Genomic DNA, 15,376 nt, shown 5'->3' with positions numbered 1-15,376 from the left:
GCAAATGGAATAGAGAACAGATGGAAATTATTGGCAATTATCAAGACACACAATAAAGGAGTGGTTCTGCAGGTGGAGACCACATCTCTGTACCAATGCTTTCTGGCTGATGTTTTGGTCACTTTTGATTGTTGGTTGTGCTTTCACACTCGTGGTAGCATGAGACGGACTCTACAACCCACACAAGTGGCTCAGGTAGTGCAGCTCATCCAGGATGGCACATCAGTGCGAGATGTGGCAATAAGGTTTGCTGTGTCTGTCAGTGTAGTGTCCAGAGGCTGGAGGTGCTACCAGAAGACGTGGAGGGGGCCGAAGGAGGGCAACAACCCAGCAGGACCGCAACCTCAGCCTTTGTGCAAGGAGGAGCACTGCCAGAGCCCTGCAAAATTACCTCCAGCAGGCCACAAATGTGCATGTGTCTTTAAAATGTCTAGAAACAGACTCCATGAGGATGGTCTGAGGGCCCAACATCCACATGGGGATTGTGCTCACAGCGCAACACTGTGCAGGACCCTTGGCATTTGCCACAGAACGCCAGAATTGGCAAATTCGCCACTGGCGCCCTGTGCTCTTCACAGATGAAAGCAGGTTCACACTGAGCACATGTGATTGACGTGACAGTCTGGAGACGCCGTGGAGAGCGATCTGCCTGCAACATCCTTCAGCATGACCAGTTTGGCAGTGGGTCAGTAATGGTGTGGGGTGGCATTTCTTTGGAGGGCCGCACAGCCCTCCATGTGCTCGCCAGAGGTAGCCTGACTGCCATTAGGCCCTGGGTTCCTCCTAATACAGGACAATACCGATCCTCATGTGGCTGGAGTGTGTCAGCAGTTCCTGCAAGATGAAGGCATTGAAGCTATGGACTGTCCCGCCCGTTCCCCAGACCTGAATCCGATTGAGCACATCTGGGACATCATGTCTCGCACCATCCACCAACGTCACGTTGCACCACAGACTGCCAGGAGTTGACGGATGCTTTATTCCAGGTCTGGGAGGAGATCCCACAGGAGACCATCTGCAGCCTCATCAGGAGCATGCTCAGGCATTGTATGGAGGTCATACAAGCACGTGGAGGCCACACACACTACTGAGCATCATTTCCTTGTTTTGAGGCATTTCCACTGAAGTTGGATCAGCCTGTAATTTTATTTTCCACTTTGATTTTGAGTATCATTCCAAATCCAGGCCTGCATTGGTCTGTAAATTTGATTTCCATAGATTTTTGTGTGATTTTGTTATCAGCACATTCAACTTTGTACAGAACAAAGTATTCAATGAGAATGTTTCATTCATTCAGATTTATGTGTTATTTTGAGTGTTCCCTTTATTTTTTTGAGCAGGGTATATTGTGGGCCTTGTTGAGGCAGGGTGTCACTGCGCATGCCTGTCAAATTCTCCAAAAGCGTTGCCTTTTTGTATGTCAGAAATACTACTCTAGTCTTTGGAGTGATGTTTGGTGCACGTCACTTGGAACATATTCCGAATTCTTTTATTGGCGTGTGCCTCTGAATGAATTTGGTGCATCCATAGTACTCCGGTGAACCCCTTAAGTCTAACGTGTGCAACGCCAGTCTTAATCGGCCCCTAAGATGTTAGCAGCAGGTTCTGTAAAGTTGTGAGATGGGTCCCCAAAAATTGGGCCTTTTTTTTGCCATATGCCACAAGTACTTCAAATTAACATTCATGAAATTTGAAGGGAATGTCTTCACCTTGATCTTTGCAAAAGTTACTCGGGAATAGTTTGAAGAATATGACAATGTTACATTTTGCTGAAATAGGTGGTCACTGCCGCCTAAGGATACCGATGTCCTGAACCTGACCATCAAACATGAATAATCCTAAATCTCCTTTTTCCATTGCTCCATGGTTCAGTTCTGATACTCGCATGGCCATTGCAGGTGCTATTGACATTAGACAGGAGTTGGCAAGGGCATTTTCCGGTCTGCGTCTATACAGCAAGGTAAATAGCACATCATTAAAGGGGTTATCTGGACTTTGGGTTTTTTGGCTTATTGGGCTAAGAATTTCCCTGCAGGTATTTCCTATCAGTGCTGCTCTGTGACTATTTGTTTCAGCTGAGGATGGTCACCGATCGCTTCTGCTGGTGATTCTCCTGCTTTCTGTGACGTCGCCTCAACAGAGAAGCTTTTTCCCTTCTGCTCTGTCGATGAGGAATCACTGCTGTCATGTTGATTGCTTGCCTGCTCCCCATGATGTGAGGATGAGCTGGCTGTCAATCAACATAACGTCAGCAGTGATGATCTGTCGACAGAGCTCAGGAGAGCTGCTCTGTTGACATAAGGTCAAATGAAGCCGGCAAATTGTCTCCTGAGCTGGAACACATTATCGATGGTCAGAGCGGGCAGGTAGTTAGCAACTGCTTGCCATTAAGTTCTTGGCCCCATAGCAAAAAGTCCCAGATAACCCCTTTAACCTTTTTAACAGTTTGTTCTACATTAAGTCGTATATGGTGAGTGGACTAGTCTTGGGCACTCTTTGCTGGTCGTGGTTCTGTTGACCACATTTCATGTAAGCACTGCATACCAGGAACACGAGACCTGTCATTTTGGAAATTCTTGGACACCGCTGTTGAGCCAACATTATTTTACCTTCGATAATTCAATCTCTTTTACACACTTTGCAATGAGTCTAGAAAAATGTATAATAAATTTAGCTGGTCTCGCACACTATTTGGAAGCCTATTATGGTGCAGATGGTGATGAATGATCTCGAATAATACCAAATCGGCGACCCCTACCTGTGTGTACAGTGACATTACCTTGCATACCTGAAACTCGAGCAATGTGCTTGGGAATGGTCTTCCTGGGATTTAGAAAAATCCTGATTTGTCACAAATGTATAAAACCCAGCCACTGACCCAACTAACACTTGTGAAGGAATGGCTCTTTCTAAACAGCTCAGTGATACCAGCTTCATCTAGTAGGAGTCACTGGTGTATCAAAATGTCTTTGCTCATAAATATTCCACTGTGAGTGGTTTATTGAAAAGTGGAACCTCAGCAACTCGCACAAGTGGAGACCAAGTAAAGGTCCTAATGCTCTGCTCACTCCATAATTGCCAAGCCTCCCTTGGAAATAGCATAGAAACAACATTGGGCTGCTTCATGCAAGCCTTACATCACCAAGCACAATGCAAAGTGTCAGATGAAGTGGTGTAAAGCCACCATCACTGGACTCTGGAGCAGTTGGTATGTGTTTTTTCTAGTGATAAATCATGCTTCTCCATTTGAAAGTCTGATAGCCATCTCTGGGTTTATGGAGTATTAGGAGAACGTTATATGGTTGGCACAATGCAATCAGGTAGGTAAATGGTGGAGACACAATGCTATAAGGTTCTTTTTCAGGAGTTGGCCTTGGTGCGGTCACCTGAAAAAATGCAGATATGGGGTTAATCTGCCCAGTGCTGCCACTTAGACTCACGCTGCCTGGAAGAAATTAACTTTATTTTTCCTGGCAGCATTCTGGCTTCAGTCACAGGCGTGGTGCCGGCACGGGTTCAGGAACCACTCTGACAGCAACACGGCATTAGGCCCAGCTGGGAACAGCCTGAGGAATGTTCTTTCCTGTTCCCCCCTGACTGTCCCCAAAGACTTGGTTTGGTGTGAAGAACATGACCGGCTGCATAAAGCCCTGACCTCAACCCCATCCAACACCTTGTGGAATTAGAACAGAGATGGTGAGCCCAGTCCTCTCCTCCAACATCCGTGACCTCATACATTCTCTTCTGGATGAATGGGCAAAAGTTACCAGAGACAACACCAAAATCTTGCAAAAAGTCTTGCCTGAAGATCAAGACATGATAAAGCTGAAAAAGGGCCGGATGGACTCCTTATTAATCCCTAAGGATTTAGATGGGATGTTGTAAAAGCTCCTGTAGGTGTAATGTGTATGTGTCCCAATACTTTAATACTGTGTATGTACAGAGGTGGCAGAGCTGAATTTATATGTTGTACGCAGACTGATATCGGTGTCTTCTGTAGATATGCACGCAAATCATTTTTATCAGCTGTGCACAGACTTTCTCCACCGCTACATTTTTACATATGGTAAGAAAAAAAAATTGAGAGTTGCAGCAGTTAGTAGAGCACAGACCTCATGTCATAAAATCCCGTATGTGCAGTTCGTATACGTATATGCTCATGTTCATACACGTATATGCTCACGTTCATATACCCAATGCTGTCGGAACTGCTTGAACTGGACTTTTTTCCTCTCTTTAATTAGAAATGTTATGCTATGCTGCGTGACGAAGAAAAGTGTCTGGTTTTATTGTATCTGACTTGCATTAATAAAAGGTGAAGAATAAAATGGAGATATTTTTAAACCTGCAGACATAGCTGTACAGGAATGCCTGGCGTCAGGTCAGCAGCGCCCTCTGCTGTTTGAGTCCCATGGCATATGATATTACACAACAAATTGTGCTTTGTGTTATATTTCAGAGTTAATATTGGCGTTATGTAACTTATTTTGTGGCTTAGTACTATACTGTTTTTACTGCTTGTCCATGCATTTTAGAGAAACGTTGCGAAACCTTAATAAATGCAAGTTTAATTGTATTACTTTAAATTGGGGAATATAAATGTTATTATCATGGCAGTTTATTTTCACCATATTCTTTCAATTTATTCGCTTTTTATTTGTTCCTTTTAGTCCATTTATGAAAGTAAATGTCATTAGATCTCAAGCAGTCTCATTAAAACTGAAAAGATTGTTTTAATGCCTTATTGATCGCCAATATGCTTAACAGCTGTGATAAAGGGGCCTTATTCCTCAGCAATGTACACGGTACTGAGGAATGTGTATAGCGCTTCCTGCCTGACTCTTAACAATCCGCTATATATGACAGCTGTCACCATGTGGCATCGATCAGTATTGGAACCGATCAGGGTCAATTAGCTCCTTAGATGCTGCTGTTAATCGTGACTGTGGCATCTAAATGGTTAAAAAAGGGACAGGCCCTCATGGTGAGACAGTTTAAAATAAAATTAAAAAATCACAAAACTGTTTTGCTACTAAAAACATAGAGAAAAAAGTACACATTATTGGTATTGCCCCCTCTGGAAGGACCTGAACTGTGAAAGCTGTAACAATATAAAACTCGTACAGTATACATTGTAAAAAATATATACGAGATGCCAAAAATGCAGCTTTTTCATCATACTGATATGCAAAAAAAAAAAAAAAATGGAATAAAAAGCAATTAAAAAGTTGGATGTTTAAAAAATATCAATGAAAATGCCAACTTGTCCCTCAAAAAACAAACCCTCATACAGCAGTTGGCAAAAAATGTACAGCTCCTAGAAAATGGTGATGGAAAACCTAATTATTGGTTATGTCAATTATTCGTGTGCAAAATTAGCAAAGCATTAAAAAAAAATATAAATCTGGTATTGATATAATTGTGCCTGACCAGAACAATACACCTGTTATCGCTTACTGCATGATGAACAGTGTAAGAAAAACAAAAGCAACAACTGAATTGCTGTTTTTGTTTATTCTGCGTCTGAAAAATCTGTACCCGAAAATGGTACCAATAAAACCTTATTGAGCCCTTTCACAGTTCTGTTGTCCAAAAAATTTTAAAAAGTTATCGCTCTCCAAAGGCCAATTAGCGCTCCTGCATTCTAAGCCCCGCCGTTAGGCCAAACAGTCGTTTCCAACCTCTCTGTCACGTACGCAATGACATAGCATGTGACTGTAAGGGTTCAAAGATTATCCACTCAAAAAAAAAAAATTACCTGGTGTGGTCTAAAAGTAATAATAAAAAAAAATATTTCCCTACTTATCTTCAACTGCTTTACCATAGCTGTCCAGATCCCCCCCTGGTCCCCTAGATTACTTAGGTAGAACAATGCATCACCGTTGTAGCCACTAACTGGCGTAATGTTCATTCACTCAACCTTCAATTCATATTGTAAATTGATCACAAATTACACTTAACGCGCTCACAAAACACGCTGCTGACAGCCACCTATTGTGGGCTCGCCTCCTTTCACATTGCATCTCGCGTTGCTTTTTTTTTTTTTTATTTACTGGATTTCTCTGCATGAAATAGTGGGGTCTGCTGCGTTATACAACCCCTGGCAAAAATTATGGAATCACCGGCTTTGGAGGATGTTCATTCAGTTGTTTAATTTTGTAGAAAAAAAGCAGATCACAGACATGGCACAAAACTAAAGTCATTTCAAATGGCAACTTTCTGTCTTTAAGAAACAATAAAAGAAATCAAGAACAAAAAATGTGGTAGTCAGTAATGGTTACTTTTTTAACCAAGCATAGGGGAAAAATTATGGATTCACTCAATTCTGAGGAAAAAATTATGGAATCGCCCTGTAAATTTTCATACCCAAAGATAACACCGGCATCAAATTAGATCTGCTCGTTAGTCTGCATCTAAAAAGGAGTGATCACACCTTGGAGAGCTGTTGCACCAAGTGGACTGACATGAATCATGGCTCCAACAAGAGAGATGTCAATTGAAACAAAGGAGAGGATTATCAAACTCTTAAAATCATCACGCAATGTTGCAAAAGATGTTGGCTGTTCAGTCCGCTGTATCTAAAATCTGGACCAAATACAAACAACATGGGAAGGTTGTTAAAGGCAAACATACTGGTAGACCAAGGAAAACATCAAAGCGCCAAGACTGGAAACTTAAAGCAATATGTCTCCAAAACAGGAAGTGCACAACAAAACAAATGAACGAATGGGTGGAAACTGGAGTCAACGTCTGTGACCGAACTGTAAGAAACCGCCTAAAGGAAATGGGATTTACATACAGAAAAGCTAAACGTTAGCCATCATTAACACCTAAACAGAAAAAAACAAGGTTACACTGGGCTAAGGAAAAGCAATCGTGGACAGTGGATGACTGGATGAAAGTCATATTCAGTGATGAATCACAAATCTGCATTGGGCAAGGTGATGATGCTGGAACTTTTATTTAGTGCTGTTCCAATGAGATTTATAAAGATGACTGCCTGAAGAGAACATGCAAATTTCCACAGTCATTGATGTTATGGGGCTGCACACACCATCTATAGGAACGGACGCCGCTGAGGAGATCGGCTGTCTGCAGAGGGTTAGTATAACCATTTTTTTATTATTTTTAACATTATATCTTTTTACTATTGATGCTGCATCTATAGTAAAAAGTTGGTCACACTTGTCAATCTGTCAGTCAGTTTTCCAAGCGATGCTACAGATCGCTTGGAAAACTTTAGCATTCTGCAAGCTAATTTCACTTTGCAAAATGCTAAAAAAACCGCGAAAAAAAACAGGAAAAAAACGCAAAAAAAAAAAAAATGCGGATTTCTTGCAGAAAATTTCCGGTTTTCTTCAGGAAATTTCTGCAAGAAATCCTGACGTGTGCACATACCCTTAAGTCCATACCTCAGTGACTGCAAACTGTTATAAAAGCCAGAGGTGGTGCAACAAAATACTAGTGATGTGTTGGAGTGTTTTTTTTGTTTGTTTTTCATGATTCCATAATTTGTTCCTCAGAATTGTCTAAAGGAGTATGCAAGTCACACACTCAAAGTCATATAACCGCCTGCTGCTGTGTCTGGAGAATCCTCACAGCGTGCGATGTGAACGCTGTGAAGATTCAAATGTCTACAGTCACATAGAGCAACCGAGAACAGCGGCATAAATAGTGTGATGGGTTGTGGTGCAAGATTTGAACCGGACCCCCGCATCATATCTATCTATAATATAACACTGGGAGCATCACTGTGTCCGAAGCCTTTATAAACTGAGCAAGCGCCTGCGCAGTCTGGACTCCACAGAGTTATGCATCCGGGGATGAGAATTGTGGCCCAGGAGATCGCAGTATGCGTAAGCACTGAACGCATACCGTGATCTCTAACGGAGAAGCACGGTAGTGCCAGGAGGGCGAGTATGCGATATTCCCCTGTCCCCGTTCAACCACTGGGCTACGGCTTCCGCGTCCTCTGGCTGTGACGTTCAGGTCAGAGGGCGCGATGACGTGCTTAGTGCGCGCCATCTGACTGAACAGTCACAGCCAGAGACCCGGAAGACAGACTGGAGCACAGCGGTGGAACGGGGACAGGTGAATTTCGCAAGTGTCGGGGGCCTGAGCCATTTTTTTTTTTTATCGCAGCAGCATACGGGGCATATTATGCTATGGAGCATCTTATGGGGGCCATCAACCTTCATGGAGCAGCATACGGGGCATATGGATGGGAGCAGCACATGACAGGATGGGGGCACAGGATGGGAGCAGCACATGACAGAATGGGGGCGCAGGATAGGAGCAGCACATGACAGAATAGGGGCACAGGATGGGAGCAAATGACAGGATGGGGGCGCAGGATGGGAGCAGCACATGACAGGATGGGGGCGCAGGATGGGAGCAAATGACAGGATTGGGACGCAGGATGGAAGCAGTACATATCAGGATGGAGACCATATACCAATATAAATGCTCGCCACCTGGGCGTAGAACGGGTTCAATAGCTAGTCTGTCTCTATACACACACTGGTATATGTCCCTTATACTGGGCCTCATCATATATATCCCCATCCTGGTAATATATATCCCTTATCTTGGTATATGCCCCCCCCCCCCATTCTGGTGCTGTTCTTTAACTGCTTTATTACCTATGCCGTAATAGTACGACATAGGTAATAAACCCTGTTTCAGCGCGGGCTCCGGCGCTGAGCCCGCTCTGAACTGAGCATCTCAGCTGATCTATACAGCGGAGCGCGCGTGTGTGTACGAGGTGTACTGAGCGGAGCCGCGTGTGTATGAGGTGAACCAAGCGAAGCCGTGTGTGTGTGTGTGTGTGTGTGTGTGTGTGTGTGTGTGTGTGCGAGGTGTACCGAGCGGAGCCGCGTGTGTGTGTACGAGGTGTACCGAGCGGAGCCGCGTGTGTGTGTACGAGGTGTACCAAGCGGAGCCGCGTGTGTGTACGAGGTGAACCGAGCGAAGCCGCGTGTGTGTACGAGGTGTACCGAGCGGAGCCGCGTGTGTGTGTGTACGAGGTGTACCAAGCGGAGCCGCGTGTGTGTACGAGGTGAACCGAGCGAAGCCGCATGTGTGTGTACGAGGTGTACCGAGCGGAGCCGCGTGTGTGTACGAGGTGTACCAAGCGGAGCCGCGTGTGTGTACGAGGTGAACCGAGCGAAGCCGCGTGTGTGTGTATGAGGTGTACCGAGCGGAGCCGCGTGTGTGTGTGTACAAGGTGTACCAAGCGGAGCCGCGTGTGTACGAGGTGTACCAAGCGGAGCCGCGTGTGTGTACGAGGTGAACCGAGCGAAGCCGCGTGTGTGTGTGTACGAGGTGTACCGAGCGGAGCCGCGTGTGTGTGTGTACGAGGTGTACCAAGCGGAGCCGCGTGTGTGTACGAGGTGAACCGAGCGAAGCCGCGTGTGTGTGTGTGTGTGTGTGTGTGTACGAGGTGTACCGAGCGGAGCCGCGTGTGTGTACGAGGTGAACCGAGCGAAGCCGCGTGTGTGTGTGTACGAGGTGTACCGAGCGGAGCCGCGTGTGTGTGTGTACGAGGTGAACCGAGCGGAGCCGCGTGTGTGTACGAGGTGAACCGAGCGGAGCCGCGTGTGTGTGTGTACGAGGTGATGCGCCCCCTGGTGGATGTCCTCATTTGACCTGGAGCGTGGGAAAAAGTTCCCAGGCTGCAGTTCATGAGAACATCCAGCAGGGGCGCATCACCGCGACTGAAGGAAATGTAGGTCAATGACCTACATTTCCTTCATTCGCCGGGGAATTACAAGCACGAGCATAGCTGCTTTTGCAGGGCTCCTGCTTGTAAATAATTTTAACCCCTTCAGATGGATTACCTCATGGGACGTGACGGGTCAGCCGAAGGTATGTATCTTGTGCGTTTATTATTTTGCCAAGCGAGGGTCTGCAGCTGGATTGAGAGAGCAATAAATTATTAAAACAACCGCTGTGTTTATTTCATTAAAATAATTTTTAATAATGTGTGTGTGTGTTTTTTAACCCTTTCAGACAATTGGATTAATAATGGATAGGTGTCATCATTGACGCCTCTCCATTATTAATCTGGCTTAATGTCACCTTACAATAGCAAGGTGGCATTAACCCTTCATTACCCCATAGCCCACCTCTACAGGGAGTGGGAAGAGAGTGGCCAAGTGCCAGAATAGGCGCATCTTCCAGATGTGCCTTTTCTGGGGTGGCTGGGGGCAGATGTTTTTAGCCACGGGGGGGCCAATAACCATGGACCCTCTCCTGGCTATTAATATCTGCCCTCAGTCACTGGCTTTACCATTCTGGCGGAGAAAATTGCGCGGGAGCCCACGCCAATTTTTTCCGCCATTTAACCCTTTATTTTAGCAGCTACAGCGCTGAAATTTTGCACATACACACTACTAACATTAGTAGTGTGGAATATGCAAAAAAAAGGGGGATATGAGATGGTTTACTGTATGTAAACCATGTCTCATATCCTGTCGGGTTTGTGAAGGAGAAATGCAAAGCCGGCAATTGAATTACCGGCTTTTCTATAGAACACCGTGTGCGCTGGACAGCAGGACAAAGAATGAAATCCGGGACAATCCCGCACAATGAGGGACGGTTGGGAGCTATGGAATTGAGTGATTCCATAATTTATCCCCTATGCTTGGTTAAAAAAATGTAACCATTACTGACTACCACATTTTTTTTGTTCTTGATTTCTTTTAGTGTTTCTTAAAGCCAGAAAGTTGCCATTTGAAATGACACTAGTTTTGTGCCATGTCTGTGATCTGCTTTTTTTCTACAAAATTAAACTGAATGAACATCCTCCAAGGCCAGTGATTCCATAATTTTTGCCAGGGGTTGTACTATACATGCTTCAACACATGGCCCTCAAAGCAATTTCTTATGGCCAGGGATGCATTGAAATAAGGACAATCTGGGCTAATGCCTGAGGCTCGGATGGGAGACATAGCAGATTGCCTTCATTATAGTTTCTGCCTTACCATTGTCACCAGGCTGGGAGCATTCCTGCTCTCTGCTGGCATCAATGACAGGTCGCAGAGTACTTGCAGGCAGCCATTCTTGGCTTTCTGTCCTCTGCTTTCTCTATGACTCAGCTGGTATGCTGGCTAGAAGAGAATGGAAGCTGCAGGCTGGGGTCACACTTGGCGTAAGACAATACGCCACGTATTATACGGCCGTACTACGGCCGTAATACGGAGAAATGTTCCCAAAATATTGATCCGTAGTCAGGGTGTGTTAGCGTATTTTGCGCATGGCATCCTCCGTATGTAATCCGTATGGCATCCGTACTGCGAGATTTTCGCGCAGGCTTGCAAAACCGACATCTAATGGATTTATGTGCTCAAATGTTCGGGAAAACATATATACAGTATATATATATACAGGTCCTTCTCAAAAAATTAGCATATAGTGTTAAATTTCATTATTTACCATAATGTAATGATTACAATTAAACTTTCATATATTATAGATTCATTATCCACCAACTGAAATTTGTCAGGTCTTTTATTGTTTTAATACTGATGATTTTGGCATACAACTCCTGATAACCCAAAAAACCTGTCTCAATAAATTAGCATATCAAGAAAAGGTTCTCTAAACGACCTATTACCCTAATCTTCTGAATCAACTAATTAACTCTAAACACATGCAAAAGATACCTGAGGCTTTTAAAAACTCCCTGCCTGGTTCATTACTCAAAACCCCCATCATGGGTAAGACTAGCGACCTGACAGATGTCAAGAAGGCCATCATTGACACCCTCAAGCAAGAGGGTAAGACCCAGAAATAAATTTCTCAACAAATAGGCTGTTCCCAGAGTGCTGTATCAAGGCACCTCAATGGTAAGTCTGTTGGAAGGAAACAATGTGGCAGAAAACGCTGTACAACGAGAAGAGGTGACCGGACCCTGAGGAAGATTGTGGAGAAGGACCGATTCCAGACCTTGGGGAACCTGAGGAAGCAGTGGACTGAGTCTGGTGTGGAAACATCCAGAGCCACCGTGCACAGGCGTGTGCAGGAAATGGGCTACAGGTGCCGCATTCCCCAGGTAAAGCCACTTAAAAGCAGCACTGGACTGTTGCTAAGTGGTCCCAAGTACTTTTTTCTGATGAAAGCAAATTTTGCATGTCATTCGGAAATCAAGGTGCCAGAGTCTGGAGGAAGACTGGGGAGAAGGAAATGCCAAAATGCCTGAAGTCCAGTGTCAAGTACCCACAGTCAGTGATGGTGTGGGGTGCCATGTCAGCTGCTGGTGTTGGTCCACTGTGTTTCATCAAGGGCAGGGTCAATGCAGCTAGCTATCAGGAGATTTTGGAGCACTTCATGCTTCCATCGGCTGAAATGCTTTATGGAGATGAAGATTTCATTTTTCAGCACGACCTGGCACCTGCTCACAGTGCCAAAACCACTGGTAAATGGTTTACTGACCATGGTATTACTGTGCTCAATTGGCCTGCCAACTCTCCTGACCTGAACCCCATAGAGAATCTGTGGGATATTGTGAAGAGAAAGTTGAGAGACGCAAGACCCAACACTCTGGATGAGCTTAAGGCCGCTATTGAAGCATCCTGGGCCTCCATAACATCTCAGCAGTGTCACAGGCTGATTGCCTCCATGCCACGCCGCATTGAAGCAGTCATTTCTGCCAAAGGATTCCCGACCAAGTATTGAGTGCATAACTGAACATTATTATTTGATGTTTTTTTTGTTTGTTATTTAAAAACACTTTTATTTGATTGGACGGGTGAAATATGCTAATTTATTGAGACAGGTTTTTTGGGTTATCAGGAGTTGTATGCCAAAATCATCAGTATTAAAACAATAAAAGACCTGACAAATTTCAGTTGGTGGATAATGAATCTATAATATATGAAAGTTTAATTGTAATCATTACATTATGGTAAATAATGAAATTTAACACTATATGCTAATTTTTTGAGAAGGACCTGTATATATATATGTCATTGAGACACATATATATATATTCTGTATTTAGATTTCATTCAGCGCGATATCTGTGAACAGCCGGTAATTCAATTGCCGGCTTTTCATTTCTCCTGCACAAACCCGACATGATATGAGACATGATTACATACAGTAAACCATCTCATATCCCCATTTTTTTTGCATATTCCACACTTCTAATGTTAGTAGTGTGTATGTGCAAAATTTCAGCGCTGTAGGTACTAAAATAAAGGGTTAAATGGCGGAAAAAATTGGCGTGGGCTCCCGCGCAATTTTCTCCGCCAGAGCGGTAAAGCCAGTGACTGAGGGCAGATATTAATAGCCAGGAGAGGGTCCATGGTTATTGGCCCCCCCGTGGCTAAAAACATCTGCCCCCAGCCACCCCAGAAAAGGCACATCTGGAAGATGCGCCTATTCTGGCACTTGGCCACTCTCTTCCCACTCCCTGTAGTGGTGGGATATGGGGTAATGAAGGGTTAATGCCACCTTGCTATTGTAAGGTGACATTAAGCCAGATTAATAATGGAGAGGCGTCAATTATGACACCTATCCATTATTAATCCAATTGTTTGAAAGGATTAAAAAACACACACACACATGATTTAAAAGTATTTTAATGAAATAAACACAGCGGTTGTTTTAATAATTTATTGCTCTCTCAATCCATTTGCAGGCCCTCGCTTGGCAAAATAATAAACGCACAAGATACATACCTTCAGATGACCTATCACGTCCAACGAGGTAATCCATCTGAAGGGGTTAACTAATATTACAGGCAGGAGCTGCGATAAACCACTCGCTCGTGCCTGTAATCCCCGGGTGCTGAAAGGAAAGCTGGATCTGTACTTACATTGAGTCGCGGTGATGCGCCCCTGCTGGATGTTCTCATGAACTGCAGCCTGGGAACTTTTTCCCACGCTCCAGGTCATATGAGGACATCCACCAGGGGGCGCATCACCGCGACTGAAGGAAATGTAGGTCAATGACCTACATTTCATTCATTCGCCGGGGAATTACAAGCACGAGCACACAGCTGCCTTAGCAGGGCTCCTGCCTGTAAAATAATTAACCCCTTCAGATGGATTACCTCGTGGGACGTGACGGTTCAGCTGAGGGTATGTATCTTGTGCGTTTATTATTTTGCCAAGCGAGGGCCTGCAAATGAATTGAGAGAGCAATAAATTATTAAAACAACCGCTGTGTTTATTTCATTAAAATACTTTTTAATAATGTGTGTGTGTGTTTTTTAACCCTTTCAAACAATTGGATTAATAATGGATAGGTGTCATAATTGACACCTCTCCATTATTAATCTGGCTTAATGTCACCTTACAATAGCAAGGTGGCATTAACCCTTCATTACCCCATATCCCACTGCTACAGGGAGTGGGAAGAGAGTGGCCAAGTGCCAGAATAGGCGCATCTTCCAGATGTGCCTTTTTTGGGGTGGCTGGGGGCAGATGTTTTTAGCCACGGGGGGGCCAATAACCATGGACCCTCTCCTGGCTATTAATATCTGCCCTCAGTCACTGGCTTTACCACTCTGGCGGAGAAAATTGCGCGGGAGCCCACGCCAATTTTTTCCGCCATTTAACCCTTTATTTTAGCAGCTACAGCGCTGAAATTTTGCACATACACACTACTAACATTAGTAGTGTGGAATATGCAAAAAAAAGGGGATATGAGATGGTTTACTGTATGTAAACCATGTCTCATATCCTGTCGGGTTTGTGCAGGAGAAATGAAAAGCCGGCAATTGAATTACCGACTTTTCACTAACACCGCTGCGTATTTCTCGCAAGTCACACTGCTGGTCCGTGTGGAATCCGTATTTTTCTCGCCCCCATAGACTTTCATTGGCGATTTTTTTTGCGCAATACGCTGACAAAGGCAGCATGCTGCGATTTTGTACGGCCGTAGAAAGCCGTATATTACGGATCCGTAATATACGGCTGATAGGAGCAGCCCCATTGAGAATAATTGTGCCGTATGTTATGCGAGTTTTACGGACGTAGTTTCTGTGCTCTTACGTCCGTAAAACTCGCCAGTGTGACGCCGGCCGCACAGTGGGGAAATGTTTAGAGAGGTAATTAATTGCTCTCAGTGGGGGAGGATTGTAATTTCAATGAATTGGAAGGGTGGGTGGGAGAGAGATCATACAATTTAAATTAATTGATTGAGGAGTGGATGAGAGGACACAGAAATGAGGGTGTTGGTGGGAGAGAGGACACAGAAATGTAATGAATTGAGGAAGGAGGTGAGAGGTCAGAATTGTAATAAATTAGGGTGTTGTGGGAGAATGGATACAGCATTTTAATAAATATGTGGGGCTGGTGTGGAAGGAGACATGTAAATTGTGTAAGTTCCAATGAATGGGGGGGGAAGAACACAGAACTGTAATGGA

This window comes from Ranitomeya variabilis, chromosome 4 (assembly GCF_051348905.1).
Source record: "Ranitomeya variabilis isolate aRanVar5 chromosome 4, aRanVar5.hap1, whole genome shotgun sequence".
In the NCBI taxonomy this organism is placed as follows: domain Eukaryota; kingdom Metazoa; phylum Chordata; class Amphibia; order Anura; family Dendrobatidae; genus Ranitomeya; species Ranitomeya variabilis.
Note: the sequence above shows the minus strand (reverse complement) of the source record.